Source organism: Chenopodium album, chromosome 8 (assembly GCF_948465745.1).
Source record: "Chenopodium album chromosome 8, dcCheAlbu1.1, whole genome shotgun sequence".
Classification (NCBI taxonomy): Eukaryota; Viridiplantae; Streptophyta; class Magnoliopsida; order Caryophyllales; family Amaranthaceae; genus Chenopodium; species Chenopodium album.
Genome location: NC_137841.1, coordinates 34,759,735 through 34,774,907, shown reverse-complemented (window position 1 = coordinate 34,774,907; position 15,173 = coordinate 34,759,735).

Genomic DNA, 15,173 nt, shown 5'->3' with positions numbered 1-15,173 from the left:
AGGCTATTGGCCGGATGACGCCTGATCCTTGCCTATGGGGCAAGACAGGCGGACAATTATTTTTAAAGAAAATTGGTTAAGTTACAAACTTAGCATTTTATCTCAAAGAGGCCTATGGCCGGAGGCGCTTGTTTTTTCTTATGGGGCAGAACAGGCGGAGGTTTACCCTTAGCAAATTAGCTAAGTTGGAAATTTGAGTTAGTTCGAGCCAATGGCCAAATGAACACTTATGTTTGCCAATTCTGGATGGAAGTCTGCCGCGTGGTTTGGGGCAATCACCATAGTGATTGATTGACTTAGAAACCATGCATACTCTTCTAAGTATCAAAAATTTCTAAGTCAATCAATCCAATAAACCGAAACCACTCGACATCCGTCCAGGGGCAAGAACATTTGCATGGTATACAGGTTATAATACTTAGCCAAAAACATGCAATGAAAAATTCAAAATGCAAAGGACAACAATATGGATAACTTCAGCCAAATGGCCGAATGATTCAAATTAAAAAGACCAATCGTCACCAGACGATTGGTTAAGATTGTTATCTGGCAAAGCCAGAAAGATTGTCAAATTACCCGACCCCTTGGTCGGTAAAGATACAAATACTCGGCACGCAGGCCGGAAAAGAAAAGTACATGGCCATTCGGCCGCAGAAAAGCATAAAAGCTTAAGTGATCAGGGGAGAGCCTCTTCAGTGGCAGTCGGCCTGTCGTCCTTCGGCTGCTCTTCATCCTTTTTCTCTTGCCCCTCTGCCTGATCCTCCTCCTCGCCACCAGAGGACGACTCCCCAGAAGAGTCGGACCCAGAACTTTCCTCGGCCTCAGCATTCTCAGCCTCTTCAATAAGGCAAGCGTCGAATGCTTTGCTGGCTTTGTCAAATTTGGATTTCCAAATCTGATAGTCCGAGTCCGGCTGTACAGCCGCCCAAGTGTCCCGCATGATGGCTTCATAATCGCTCATCATTTGCTTAACAAGAGCCTCTCTCTCTTGATCAGCCACGGACTCAAACTTGGACTTCAGCTGATGCTCCTGGTTGCTGAGGCGCTGCTCCAGGCGGCCCACCTTCTGCTTGGCTCTCTCGGCCTCTTCTTTGGCATCTTGAAGAGGCTCGAGCTTCTCCTTAAGAGTTGTAATCTCTTTCTTAAGGGAAGTGATGCGCAGGCGGGCCGAGTCCAGGTCCTTCTTCACTTGCATATTAGCTTCCGCCTGCGAATACATCATATCAAGCGTCAGATACTCATTCTGAGCAATATCAAATTGAGCTCGATCCAAGGCGGACTCGGCCCGAGCTTTAGCGACTGTTACCTCTTTGGATTTCTCCTTGAGGGGTTGCCTGAGCCCTTGGACGCGCAGCATGGCCTGCAAAAGAGCCGAATGGTTAAAACCAGGCGGAAAAAGACAAAAAAAAAAAAAAAAAAAAAAAAAATTGCTTGAGCTAAGACTCATACCTCGCAGAGGTTCCCTAAGATGCCATCCAAGTCAAGGGTGCCGACTCCTCTGACAGACGCCTTGTCGTCAGGATCAACCGCCCTCAGCATGGACTTGGCCATCTGGACTACAGTCGGCCTCTGCACAGGAACTGAGAAGGAAAGAAAGTTAGAAAAATAACTTAAGTACATCTAAATGGAAGAATAATAGAGGCGAATGGGTTTTACCGTCGTCCTTCTGTTCCTCCTCTCTCCCCAGGCTCCTCTTCTCTCCTGATGAGCCGACAGCAGTGGTGGGTTGCTTGAAGCCACCCTTCGATGCCCTCTGGGCATCCGGTTTGCTGATCTCCTTTTCAGCTTCGAGAGAAGAGGCGTCTGGGCCCTTCTTGGGCTTATGAGCAACGTGCTTCCGGCCGCCCTTGCCGGATGCGCTCACATCACCCGCCCTAGTCTTTTGGATTTTAGGGTCGGATGGTTTTGAAGGAGATTTGGAAGGCGCACCCTACATCAATACAAGACAAACGCAAGTTAGAAATCATTCGGGCAAGTTAAATATTGGCCAAGAATGAAAGTATAACAATTTCCTACCTTGGAGGTGCCGCAAGTTCTCTGCTCATCCACTTTGGTGTGAGTGGTTGCTTCTGCCCTGTTTAGGACATTCGACCTGTATCGAGCAGCAGATACAGCCGGTTTCCTTGTGGCCGAGAGCTTCTCCATTGCTTTGTCTGCAAAAATGAACAAGTGTTAGCACCATTAAACAGGTACTGAAAAGCAAAAGTAAATTGCATATAAAACAGACGGCCGACTACCTCTCGGCATTTCAGAACTTAGCCCACAAGCGGCTAATAATGTCCCTTCTTCAAACCACTTGTACAAAGGGAGATAGCATTGAGGGGTGACCTCCTTGTCCCCCTCATCATTCGTCCACACGGACACGGTAAACAACCCCGCGTCCATGATCTCCACCTTTGCCCGCCTGGGAATAGGCGACAATGCGCTCCTGCCTGCTAGGAGAGGTGGATCCTTATTCCACCTATTATACTTTTGGTTCAGGCGGTTGTCGGCAGACTTGAATATGTAAAACTTAGTCCTCCAGTCTTTCCACTTGTTCTCTTTGCCAACAGCCATCATGTACCCCTTGCAAGTGGTCAAGGTGTACCAGCCCTCGCCGCCCCTAGCAGGCGCCCTGCTCAGATAGTGCATGTGGGCGAACGCTTCAAAGCTCGCCTCCACCTGCAGCATCTCATAGGCGGCAACGTACCCTAGAATATTGATCCAGGAGTTGGGTACAAGTTGCCAGATACCCAGTTGGTATCCGTCCAAGATCCTCTCCACGGCCGGATGGAGAGGGAAGCGGAGTCCAGCCTGGAAGGCCGCTTCATAGCAGCCGAATGCTTTGTCTTGATAGCTGGCCAGGCTCGGCCAGGTTATGGTGTCGCCCTCGTTAGGGACCGACAAAGTGTAGCCATAGCCTAGGACGACCTTGCGCCTAAAATTGGCAAGGCCGGATGCCATGGCGCTCCGCCTGCCTGGCGGAACATGCTGATAGTAGGGGGCTCTCTCCAAGCGCCTGGAAGCACTCGGCTCGGCCCAGCTTTCCCCCTATCCACTACCAGGGACTCTCTGGCAGAATCTATGTTTGATCTAGCCTCCTCTGAAGTTACGGAGGCATTCTCTAAAGAAGATGACGAGGCCGACTCGTCATCAGAGCTAGGGGACCGCCGACTGGTGCCAGCGGGGTCCTCCCCTAGACTCTCTTCCGGTGCCTGTCCAGAAGGCCCGGGTTGATATTCTTCATCCGCCTCCCCCAGGATTCCATCACTGGGAGTTCCACTAGATGTGGGCGAATGGTAATAGGTGGGGGTAGGAGGAAGATAGGAAGGGCTGTCAGGGTGTTCCGACAGCTCACTTCGAGGCACTCTTATTGAGCCGTCTGAAAAAAACAGTCGACCCATCCGAATGGTAGAAAACTCCATCGGAGCTACACTGCCTTGCTGTTCTTTTGATTCTGGCCATAGTGTCCTGCACAGACATGGAAACGGTCGGATTCGGAGAAGTTCGCAAAGCAGGGTCTTTGGCCAAGCATTCGGCACTGCTAGTTCTATATTCAGCCGTCCCCGGTGACCGGCTGATCACTATCCTACGCCGTGCCGCATGCAATTGGGGAGCCATTTTTTCGAAAACAAAGAAAAAATGAAGAGTAAAAAGAAAATACAGGCGTTACCTTTAGAAGAAGGGAGAAAGACGCCTGGTTGACTAAAGAACGGTCGGACTGGTAGCCGAGTGTCGGATACTTGAAAAACGCTTAGGGAATTTTGAGATTCTTTAAGTCAAAAAGTCCAAGATTCTCCAGAGATTCGCCAAGGTGTGAATCCAAGAGGGGGGGTCAAACCTCACTATTTATAGGGGGGTAAAACCCTAATTTTTTCGCTCCAGTAAATTTTTGAATCTGACCACTCAGATACTGACACCTGTCACAGGAGTCACGTGCAATGCACGTGACCCCTGTGAGGGGCAAATGATTTGGGTATTTTATACCCGGCCAGGTGGCCCAATCAGAAAGTGTCACGTGTCCTCCGTATAGGTGCCATTTGGGCCTATGGAATGATGACACGTGGAGGGTGGACTCTTCTCCGTCCTACGTGGACTGAAGGTCCAGCAGGGACCATTCAGGTGGCGACACGTGTCACACAAAAAGTGCTTCAAAACCCTTTGGGCACAGTGACACGTGTCACTCAGGCATTGGCCCTGGGATGGCGGCCTTCTAAGGCCAAAATCCCGAGGCGCCGCAAAACGGCGTGACCTAATTCCTAGGTCACCAGATCCTAGGAAGGCACACTTCTCAAAAGGACCCTATAAATAGGGACATTATGTCATTTATGACAGAGAGAGAATTTTTGACACGCAATACGAGACAATACGTCACTTATCTCACTTTACCTGAGCTTGGAATCCAAGCAGATAACTTTACTTCCGCACATTTTATTTCCGAACGTTTGCTGACTTAATCTTCGGAGGCGGACCCCCAACCATCCGGAGGTCCGTTTGCTTTGCAGGTACAGGCGTCCTCAGTTGAATCCAGTTTCAGTGCTGTAACTCTCCCGAGGGACAAAAACCCCGAAACAACATGCTTAATTGTGCGAGAGTGAGTTAAATGTGTTGATTGTTCCTAATCAAGGTCATTTTCATCTAATTGTATGATGTTATTGAATGCATTGATGTAATTGGATTCCACTTTCCCTAGTTTTAGTTGTTTGTTCTTAGTTGTGTTTATTTTAACCTCTCTCTATCTCACAAGCTTCCCTAGTAGTCTAATTAGCATAGATTGATACACTTAGTCCTTTTGGGTTTGACCCTTTACTTGCCACTAACTAGTTTAGTGTAAGTTTAGGTATTATAAATTGTTAATTTGATTAGGGTTAGTAGTCCCAACGACCTACCTAATCCCGATCACAAAACAAACGCAAAAAGAAAATAAACTCAAGACAATAATCATCATCACAAGGATGATATCTATTTATTGAAAGCAATTGAAAGGTTTTTGGGGCTTACCACCGGTAAAAATACCAGTGGAAGCCCCTACAAAGATTCACAACTGAGACCAAAGAGGAAAAAGATGGTAGAGATGGAGAGAAAAGGGAGAAGAGAGAAGGAAAACCTTCAAAGAAATTGAAAAAACCTAGCAATGAAGGCTAGGAAAACCTTTCCAAAGAAAAAACCCTAGAAGGAACATAAAAAACCCTCCCAAGGAGAAAACCTAGAGGGAACCCATGAACTTGTATTCCAATTTATCAATGAGAAATATAGGAAATTGAATGTTATCAAAAATAATTTATAATAATAATAATAAACGGCAATAAACAAGCCTTAAATAAGAAAGTATTTAATTGAAAGTTTTAAATAAGGTTTAGTATTGTTTCAAAAAAAAATAAGGTTTAGTATTTACAAAAGTGCAATTAGACGAAAATAAATTACTAACTGATAACCAAACTTAAATAAGAAAAGCCCAAAAGGCCCAAAGAGAAGCACTCGTACGACTAATATTTGGAGTGTATTTAATTATAGTTCCTAAACTTTTTATGGTGATGAATTTTTCTTGAGTCAAATCAAAGCTTGTTCCCACGAGCGAAGTTAGGATTAAAGGGGGACAAGACTTATTGTATACCTACTTTTTTTTGTTTACTACAAAATTTTTGCTTTTGTACGTACTGTGACTACTATCATACATTATTTTTGCCTATATATTTATTTTACTTATTATTGTAAAGAAAACAAATGTTATTAAATAACATGTTGTATATATGATTAAATATAATATGTAAAATTAAATTATTCATTTGTTTATAATTTAAAGTGTAATGCTATTGATTGTTACAGTTATACAATACCATTATGTAAAAACGTTGTGATAGTCTAATATCATATCACCACTAATAAATAAAGTCAATCTCACAGCCAAGCCACGAGATAACGTCACTTTGGCATTCCAGTTTTTCGCCAAGCCATATATGCGACAAATATATATAATTGTGACACATATGATGCTAATTAAGCGAAATTTAATAGATTTTTAAAGATAAAAATATTGTATAAACTTTTATTATCGATATACTTATAATATTTCATATATATACAAAATTAATCCTAACTTTTGATAAATATCTTATAATTCTTTACTATTTCCATCTTAAAAATCATTTTAAAAAGTACTTTAAAATAAGATCCATTTATAATATACTTAATTTTCTTAATTAAAAAATAATATAGGATCAATGAAAATAAGATTTAATTAATTAGGACAAATAATTTCAAGTTTGGTAAAAAAACCTTTCACTTCAGTAATTTAAAATCTTTCATTATGTTTTTTTTTTAAAAAAAAAACTTTAATTATCATAAGGAATTATATGATCGTCTTTAACATTTGATCCAAAAAGTTTATCCTAAACTTTTATTAACATATGGGTTTCATCTAGGCACAACACTAGTATATATGTAAAGGAGAGTATTTTCTCGAGTTTTTTAGCACCGACTTAACGATTAACCTTGAAGCGATAATATCGTTTTCTCCGTATGATATTGCTCGTAACGAGTCAAAGTCAACGTTGAATAGTGAGCGCGCACATGACACAGAGTTGCGCGGAGGTGCCGCGCGCAACTTCTGAACTTGCGCTAGGAGGGAGCGCGCAACTTTAGCTGTTGCGCGTGCCACTTGGTAGGTTCGACAATTTTTTTTTTTTTTTTTGCGAAAGCGCAAAAGAACGATAAAAAAACTTCTGTTTTTTTTTTGTCGAACCATAATTTTTGCGATTTTTTTTTATTATATCTCTTGGTAACACGTTAAAATTAGTTAGATTAGACACGAAGCACATATTCATGTAGTCGCATAAGCACATAAAAGGAACCGTCAAAGCATACAATGTCATTCTAAGGTCAAGGCTTGGGTGTCCAAAGGTACCATATCTTAAGGGACGATGCACGAATCAATCACTCAACGTGTTGACCCACGACATAGCCCTCCCAACATTTTGTTGGCGATATGGGTGGGATGATTGTTAATGATTTTGGGATAGAAGCCTAGTGTTGGCAACCCCTAGTCAATGAGCCAATCCCCAATGGTTAAATTGTTCTACGATTATGCATGATGCAATGTTGCTTGTTTGATTTTTACTTTTGTGAAAAAAGGAAGATATTATGCATTCGAGTCTCGCTCTCTAACTAGAGATTATCCAAGTTAGCTCTCGTTACAATCCATAGGCAACCTAGTGTTAGAAACCTTGAAACATAACTACGAACTAATCTTATAACCTCTAAGTCCCCAGTGGAGTCGCCACTGTAAGGAGAGTGTTCCCATAGTAGGGGATCTTCTTCTTAGATGCCCATTGGCTCTTTATAAGCCTAGGACTTTACACTTGTTAAGGTGTAGTAGGATTTTAATTTCTGACTGTTTGGGGGACCTTGAATTAGAATTGATTCTATCATTACGCTTTTTTATAAGAAACAAGTAGGAGTCGTCAATGAGTTTTAGGAAAACTCATAAACCTCGTTCATGCCTTTCTTCCATGTGGATTTCATGGAATAATTAGCACGAATCGTAAGTTTACCCATGCCCAAATTGGTCTACATAAACCTCAAATGAGTTCGGGAGCGAGGGTACTAAGATAACGTTCCCTTTAGAGGGGAATCGCTATCTTAGCCCTAGTATGGCCTCTACTAGCTCTTCCTTTTTCACTATTTCATTACCAAACAATATATGCAACATGAAACCTAAAACTAAGGGTTTGTTTGGCATTGCTGCGGTTTTCTGTTTTTTGGTTTTTTGTTTTCTAAAAGTATATGATATGAGTCCTATAATGAATAAAAAATTATATAAACTTATTAAAATTATGATAATTTTGAAAACTAACAACAGAAAAGTGGAAACACCTTTTTCTTGTTTCCTATTTTTAGTTTTTGGTTTTCAAAAAAAAGGAAACTGAAAACCAAAACTGATGCCAAACAAGCCCTAAGTTAGTTGTTTTTATTTACAAGCATTAATCACGTAGGAATTACATTGCAAAAGTCTTTATTCTTTGTTTAATCAATATTCGTGAAAAGAACAAAATAAACAATATACGCCTTGTCTTTAGTGAAAAAACAACAATCAATTATCAAATTCTAGTCTTGATTAACAAAAGATTACTATGTGAAATAATTAATTAAAAGTTTGTTTAAAGTGATCAAACAACACTATTTATTTAATTAAAGTTATTTAAACAATAAAGGAAAAGTGATTTATCTAAGTGCTCAGGAAACTAACCATTCTTCTTTTATGTTAAATCTTCGTTTAATGTGTTTAATTTATGGACTTTCTTTCTTCTTCGTACCTCCAAGGACTTCAAAGTATTCAATTAGGGTTGGAAAGTATTTGGGAAGAGAGAAGAAAAAGTAGTATGATAGTAAGAGAAGTTGAGAGACTAGGGTTTTGAGAATACTGGGGTTTTAATTCTGAATTTTTGGTCCTCGTAATGCTGGACGAAGACCCCTATTTATAGGCGTAGGTGTAGACACCTAAAAATGTCTCCCCAAAACCAAACCCGATGATGAACAACCTTTCACCGCCATTATTGGTCGGGTTGAGTATTTAATCTTGGAGTGCTTAAATCCATATTTCCATTTCATAAACCAACCCAAATTCTAGCCCATTTCCCCAAACTATAACTTATTATCCTCTTTTCGTGCCTTTAAACCCAAAATAATTCATTTCGTGTCCTTTAAAATCATTCATTTCGTGTCCTGTTTATAAAAAATGTTTAATCCAGTTTATTTTGTTCCATAATTTGGGTCCAATGATTGAATATTTGGATGGAGCTTTAAATGATCTTTCCAACGATATATTATAAGCCCAAATTCAAGTTATAACGAATAAGTTATGGCCAAAATATTAAATTGAGCCTAAACCGAACCTAAGCCCACCTTACCTACGACCCAATGATCATGTAGAGGGTCCAAATTTTTTAATCCCATTCCTAAACCAATTAGGATTAATTAGAAACTTCTATAAGTTTCTAAAAGATCTTAATTATCCTTTTTGAAAAGATAAGATTAAAGAGTTTGAAATTGAATAAAACTTTCCTTTTTGAAAATCCTATTTCTATCCGAATTGAAAAACGTTCAAAGATAGTCAGATATGATTTTCGTGCCTCATATTTTTTATCCAAATTTTATATGGTTTGATATACCTTAAAATTATCTTTCCAATGATATATTATAATATCAATTTCGAGCTATAACGGAAAAGATATGAATAAAATGTCAAACTCTATCCAAAACTAACACCGTCTCACTATTTCGACCATATCTTATATTCTAAAATATATTTTAATCTGATTCTAATTGGGTTAGAAAGTAGACTTCAAGATATTTCCAACGATATTTTATTTATCTTATTTCAATTTCTAGATCAAAAGATATGATAAAAACAAAAACCGCAAAAACTGCAGTCTATCAAGTTTTATTCCGATTTAATTCGGATCTTATCTTGTTTTTTTGCCCCTTCTTTTTTTCTCTATAAATAGAGGTCATATCTCCCATTTTTCAATGATCAATAAGCTTGATCACAAAATAATTCTTTTCTCTCTTTTTAGCCTAAACACTAGCCTCCCTATTCTTCCATAATACTTTCCTTAAATACTCTAAGGAGTCCATAATTAACTGAGGGTTTGGACTAAATCAGCTCTACTTTTTAATTTAATTGTTTCAATTTGATTTATATTTTAATTGAAGTTACTAACAATTTATTCATGATGTAGCAATTTTAAGGAACACGCGAAATGTCAGAAATTAATTAATTTAATTACTCTTATTTTATTTTAATATTGCTAGTATCATGATTAGGGTTATTTTATATTCGATTTGACTAACACTATTATTGTTAAATTGCTTCCAATATTAATGTTTATTCTATTATTATAATGATCATATTGCATGTTTAAATGGAATATGTAATTGAAAATCACGCCTAATAAGATAATTTGGACAACCGGTTTAGATTTCTTTTTAATCTTGTTATTAATTCAAGTTATCACGATATTTTATAATAATGTGTTGCATTAATATTCAACCAATTTAGCCTAATAATATTTTGGATCAAACTGAATATTTTGTTTGTATGCCTTTGAGATCGCAGGAATCACTTTTCACTATAAGAATCGAGTAGAGGCCAATACGGGCGAATGTGACTCCATGACTCACTTCGTACCATCATCTCTGATCCTCCTTTCGTGGTTCTGAACCATATGGATTTAGTAATCTCATGGATTATGAATGGGGTGTAACCTTCACGGGTCAATCGTTGTTGCCTATCGTTGTCCCTTTATCGTGGTTGCCTTTTATGATCCGTGAACGGTTTACAAGTTACTTAAAAACTTGTTGGCGGCTCCCTACTTTCCTTGTCCCTAATCGTATACGTAATTCCCACTTCCTAAGAGTGCCAAGCATATTCACACATGCTTTTACGTAGGCGCACTTCGAACGACGCCTACAATTTGGCGACTCCATTGGGGAGGATTCTTGGTTATCTATCGATTTGAGTGATCGGTATTTAATTGAGATGAGTGGATGAGACTTGAAAGATTCTTGAATTGTATTCCTGCGATTTAATTGGCATTGTCACATATGCATATACATTTTAGTTTACCTATTTTGCCACAATAGTACGTTTTCTACGTATGTGGCTAGCCCGGGGGATTTATGCTCTATCAACCCGAAAACGCTCATGGCAATAAGGGTTCATCCGAGTTTTTAAATCCACCCAAACCATGGAGTCGAGTTCGATTTCATCACAACTCGCGAAGCCGCCCGGTGGCATAAACCCTCAAGGGAGGCTGCCTTGCTAACGCGTCCAAACTCTTTACCATGGTACCCTTTGACACCCAAATAAACTTGACCATAGTCGAGCATAGAACTTGACTTTAGGTTGCGAACTTCATAGCATCATGATTGACGATATGCTTATATGTGCATTTTATTATTGAAGTTTTTTTTAAATTAGTTTTTTCTCTTATCAAACCCTTTTTATTTTTTATAAAGTCGAGTCATAGATTTTTTTTTAAATTTGAGTCAATCCGGATTTTTATTCTCGTATCCTGCACAAGTGTCAACTTGTTTTTGTCATAGCCAGAGTTCTAGAAAGAGTTACGTGTCGTGCCACCTATGGATCTGTAGCCCCGATTTTTATCTTTCATTTAGAGTTCGTTTCGTCATAATCAGAGTCACAAATCAAAAGTTATAACTGATATACTACATTCTATCCAGTTTAGGTGTCTTTTTAGCGTCAACTTTCTGTTTTTTTTTTTTATATATATATATCTTTTCGTGTCAAGCTAATCTTAGCCAATTCCTTTAATCCGTGTCAACTCGTATTACATAGAATTATAGATTTTTATTTTTATTTTTATTTTTTTTTATATACCCATGAGTCATAACTCTTCTAGAATTCTAGTCCTCTTCCTAGTCTCTTGTGATTTTTTGTGCTAACCTTAACATGTGTCTTTGGTTGTGGTTGATCTTATTTATGACTAACGATTGTCAATTGACCGTTTTCACCTAGTAAATAGCATAAACATTAAAATTGGTCAAAATTAATCAAGTTAGTTTTTCTTTTTATTCTTCCGTGCTATTTTTGGTCCTTGCGTTAGTCGTTTTTATACCGTTTACATGTCTAGGCATGCGATCATACCACGAATCTTAATAAACTCACCTAATCACACATGTTGAGTCATTTCACACACTTTGTCTTCGAGTAATGCACTATATTGTTTATGATCGTATGCTAGGACCATGCATGCATCACTTTCCATCGTAATAGGAATGAGTGGAGTATTTCCCAATGGTTTTCAAAATTATTTCATACACTTTTCTTTTCCAATCCAAGTATTGAGTCAATGCATTAAGTGAGCTCATTTTGTTCCATAGTACTCGAGTTCAAGAATCACTAGGCAAGAGTTGGAAGAATAAGGGGAATGTCATTCCTTCCTTCTTTTCTTCCAATCAAAGCATCAGCAACAACAAACTTTTTGTCCCTCTTGGCGGTAACAAGTAATTCATAAGCAGCCATGAAGACGAAGCACAAGACAAGTTTCCGTACAAGATTTCATGCTTTTTTTTTTCTTCTTTCGTTTCAACCCTTTTCCCCTAATAAGTCTAGCATAGGTTCTCCTTATCCTTGTGTCTATATGCCAAGTTCCATCAATGAGTATTTCTTTTCCTTTGTATTCGATCATGTCATTCGCCAAAAAAAAAAAAAAAAAAAAACAAAAAAAAAACAAAAAAAAATCAATTACCGAACTAAACACAAGGTACACTGATGACTTGAGGCACCTTTGCAACCCTGTCATTCCCCTTAAACCATTTTTAATCACATATCCATTTCTTCATCAACCACTTTAAGCCTCGTCTAACAGTTGGCCTCATCTATTCAACCCACATTCACCAAACCCTAGGATAGAAAGGTGTGCAAATTGTGTAACATTCTTTGAGAGCAAGTTAAAAAAAAAAGAATAAGTAAATTAAAAAAAATGTCTAAAAGTAAGTGTTCAAATGTCTTCGATATGAACACGTGTAAAATTGTGTCTCTCATCAAGTGCTTTGTACCGTGCCTGAGAAACATGAATGCTAAGTGAGTGATGGACCTCATGATCTGAGATTGCCTACATTAATTCAAAAGAATGAAAAAAAAAAAATTCAAAACAAAAAAAATATATGAAAAATAAAACTTGCAAAGTCTAATACATAATTGCATATCTTGGGGGCTTCTCTCGGGTCTTGAGCCTTTTACCCCTTTCTTCCTTAAACCTTCAGCTTAACCACATTACAACCCTTGAAAGACCTCTTTGAGGTGTACAAACACTTGAGAAAAATTCGGTTAGAGCTACGTTCGGCCTGATTCCTAACGGATACGTAGCCAACCTCTCATTCAGGTGCGACCACATTCATATGCATGATCGAGTTAAAGAATATCTAATGCTTAATCCTATGACCCTATCCATCTAGAGCTAGACTTGGGGGCTTGAACCCACATCGTTTAGCCTACCTATCCTAAAGAGTCACCATCTCGACTCTTCTCACATCTATTTCCCTCACCATAGCCATTGCAACATCACCTAGTATCACTTTCACACACGTCTTTCACACATACATAGCCATATCAACTTTCCCTTAGGAACCTCTTATCATGAAATCTTGTTTCCCTACCGCGCATGCCTCATCATTTTCAAGACAACATTCATTAGAAGAAATGGTGTATACTTGCTTAGCTTCCTAACCTGAGCAATGTTCATTGTTTCATGCATCGCATAATGTGCTGAGCAACATTTATATATCAATGATTTGTAATCATACAAAGCATATCGTTCTTAGCTCCTTGACCTAAGCAACGTTCATTATGCAATAATCACTTCTTAGCTTCAAGACCTAAGTGACGTTCAAGATCGTTTCTTTACACCATATATGATGCTTAGCTCCATGACCTAAGTTCATCTATCGTGTCGCATGATGTAATTGTCCTTAGCCTCCTGGCCTAAGAACATGCATCATGCTTAAATTATCTTCAAGACAAGAAATTCAATCCATACGATTCATTTCGTCTTGCTGAAGGAGGAAGTTCAAACCTTCTTCCCTTTTTCATTATTTTCTTTTGGGGAAGTTCAAAAACTTTTTCAAACTTTTTATCGAGGGAAGTTCGAAAACAAAACTTCATTTTTCACGTCTTTCTTTTTCGGGAGAAAGTCAGTACCTTCCACTTGTCTCATGACAAAAATGATGGAAAATTTTTGTTTTTGCATTTTTGGTTGCTTATGTCTGCACACACACACCATACACACACACACACAACCATAAGTCAGACACATGTCATGTCAAGTCAATCTTGGTCAAGTCAGTTGGTCAAGTCAATCATAGTCTATACGAGTCCCTTGGCAAATTTTATTTTGCAGGTCTCAATTACAACCCACGTCCGGGGACAAGCGGACCATTTACAGCCCACGTTCGGGGACAAGCGAACCATTTACAGCCCACGTCCAGGGACAAGCGGACCATTTACAGCCCACGTTTGGGGACAAGAGAACCAACTATAGCCCACGTTTGGGGCAATCAAACCACCATCATTTCACGGCGCAAGGTTCTCGATACACAGAGACTTGCAATCTCATCATCTGTCGACTTTCCTCAAGCATGGAAAGTATTATCCGGTGGATTTCTTCAAGCATAGAAACCTGCCAAAATCATATGTCGATTTTCCTCAAGAATGGAAAGTATTATTCGGTGGATTTCTTCAAGCATAGAAAACCGTCAAATTCATATGTCGACTTTCCTCAAGCCTGGAAAGTATCATCTGGTACATTTCTTCAAGCATAGAAAGCTACCAAACTCGTTAGTCGGCTTTCCTCGGGCATGGAAAGCGTTTCAACAAACGTCATCCGGTGGATTCCTTCAAGCATAGGAAGCTACTAAACTCATTTTTCACCGATACACTGGTGTCAAATACGTATTCTATCCCTTTACTCTTTTATCTGTAGAACTAACATTTTTCTGCAGGTATCGGTGTATAAAGAGTGATTTAGGATCGCAGAACGTCTTAAATCATTCTCCGTCCCTATCGACTACTTTGACTATCGTTTTCGAAACTGACATTTCTACAAACTCAGTTAAAGTGGGGGCTTCTGTAGACACCTAAAAATGTCTCCCCAAAACCAAACTCAATGATGAACAACCTTTCATCGCCATTACTGGTCGGGTTGAGTATTTAATCATGGAGTGCTTAAATCCGTATTCCCATTTCATAAACCAACCCAACTTCTAGCCCATTTCCCCAAACCATAACTTATTTTCCTCTTTTCGTGCCTTTAAACCCCAAAATAATTCATTTCGTGTCCTTTAAAATCAGTCATTTCGTGTCCTTTTTATAAAAATATTTAATCCTTTTTATTTTGGTCCATAATCTAGGTCCAATGATTGAATATTTGGATGGGGCTTTAAAATATATTTCCAACAATATATTATAAGCCCAAATCCGAGTTTTAACGAATAAGTTATGGCAAAAATATTAAATTGAGCCTAAACCGAACCTAAGCCCACCTTACCTACGACCCAATGATCATGTGGAGGGTCCAAATTATTTAATCCCATTCCTAAACCAATTTGGATTAATTAGAAACTTCTATAAGTTTCTACAAGATCTTAATTATCCTTTTTGAAAAGATAAGATTAAA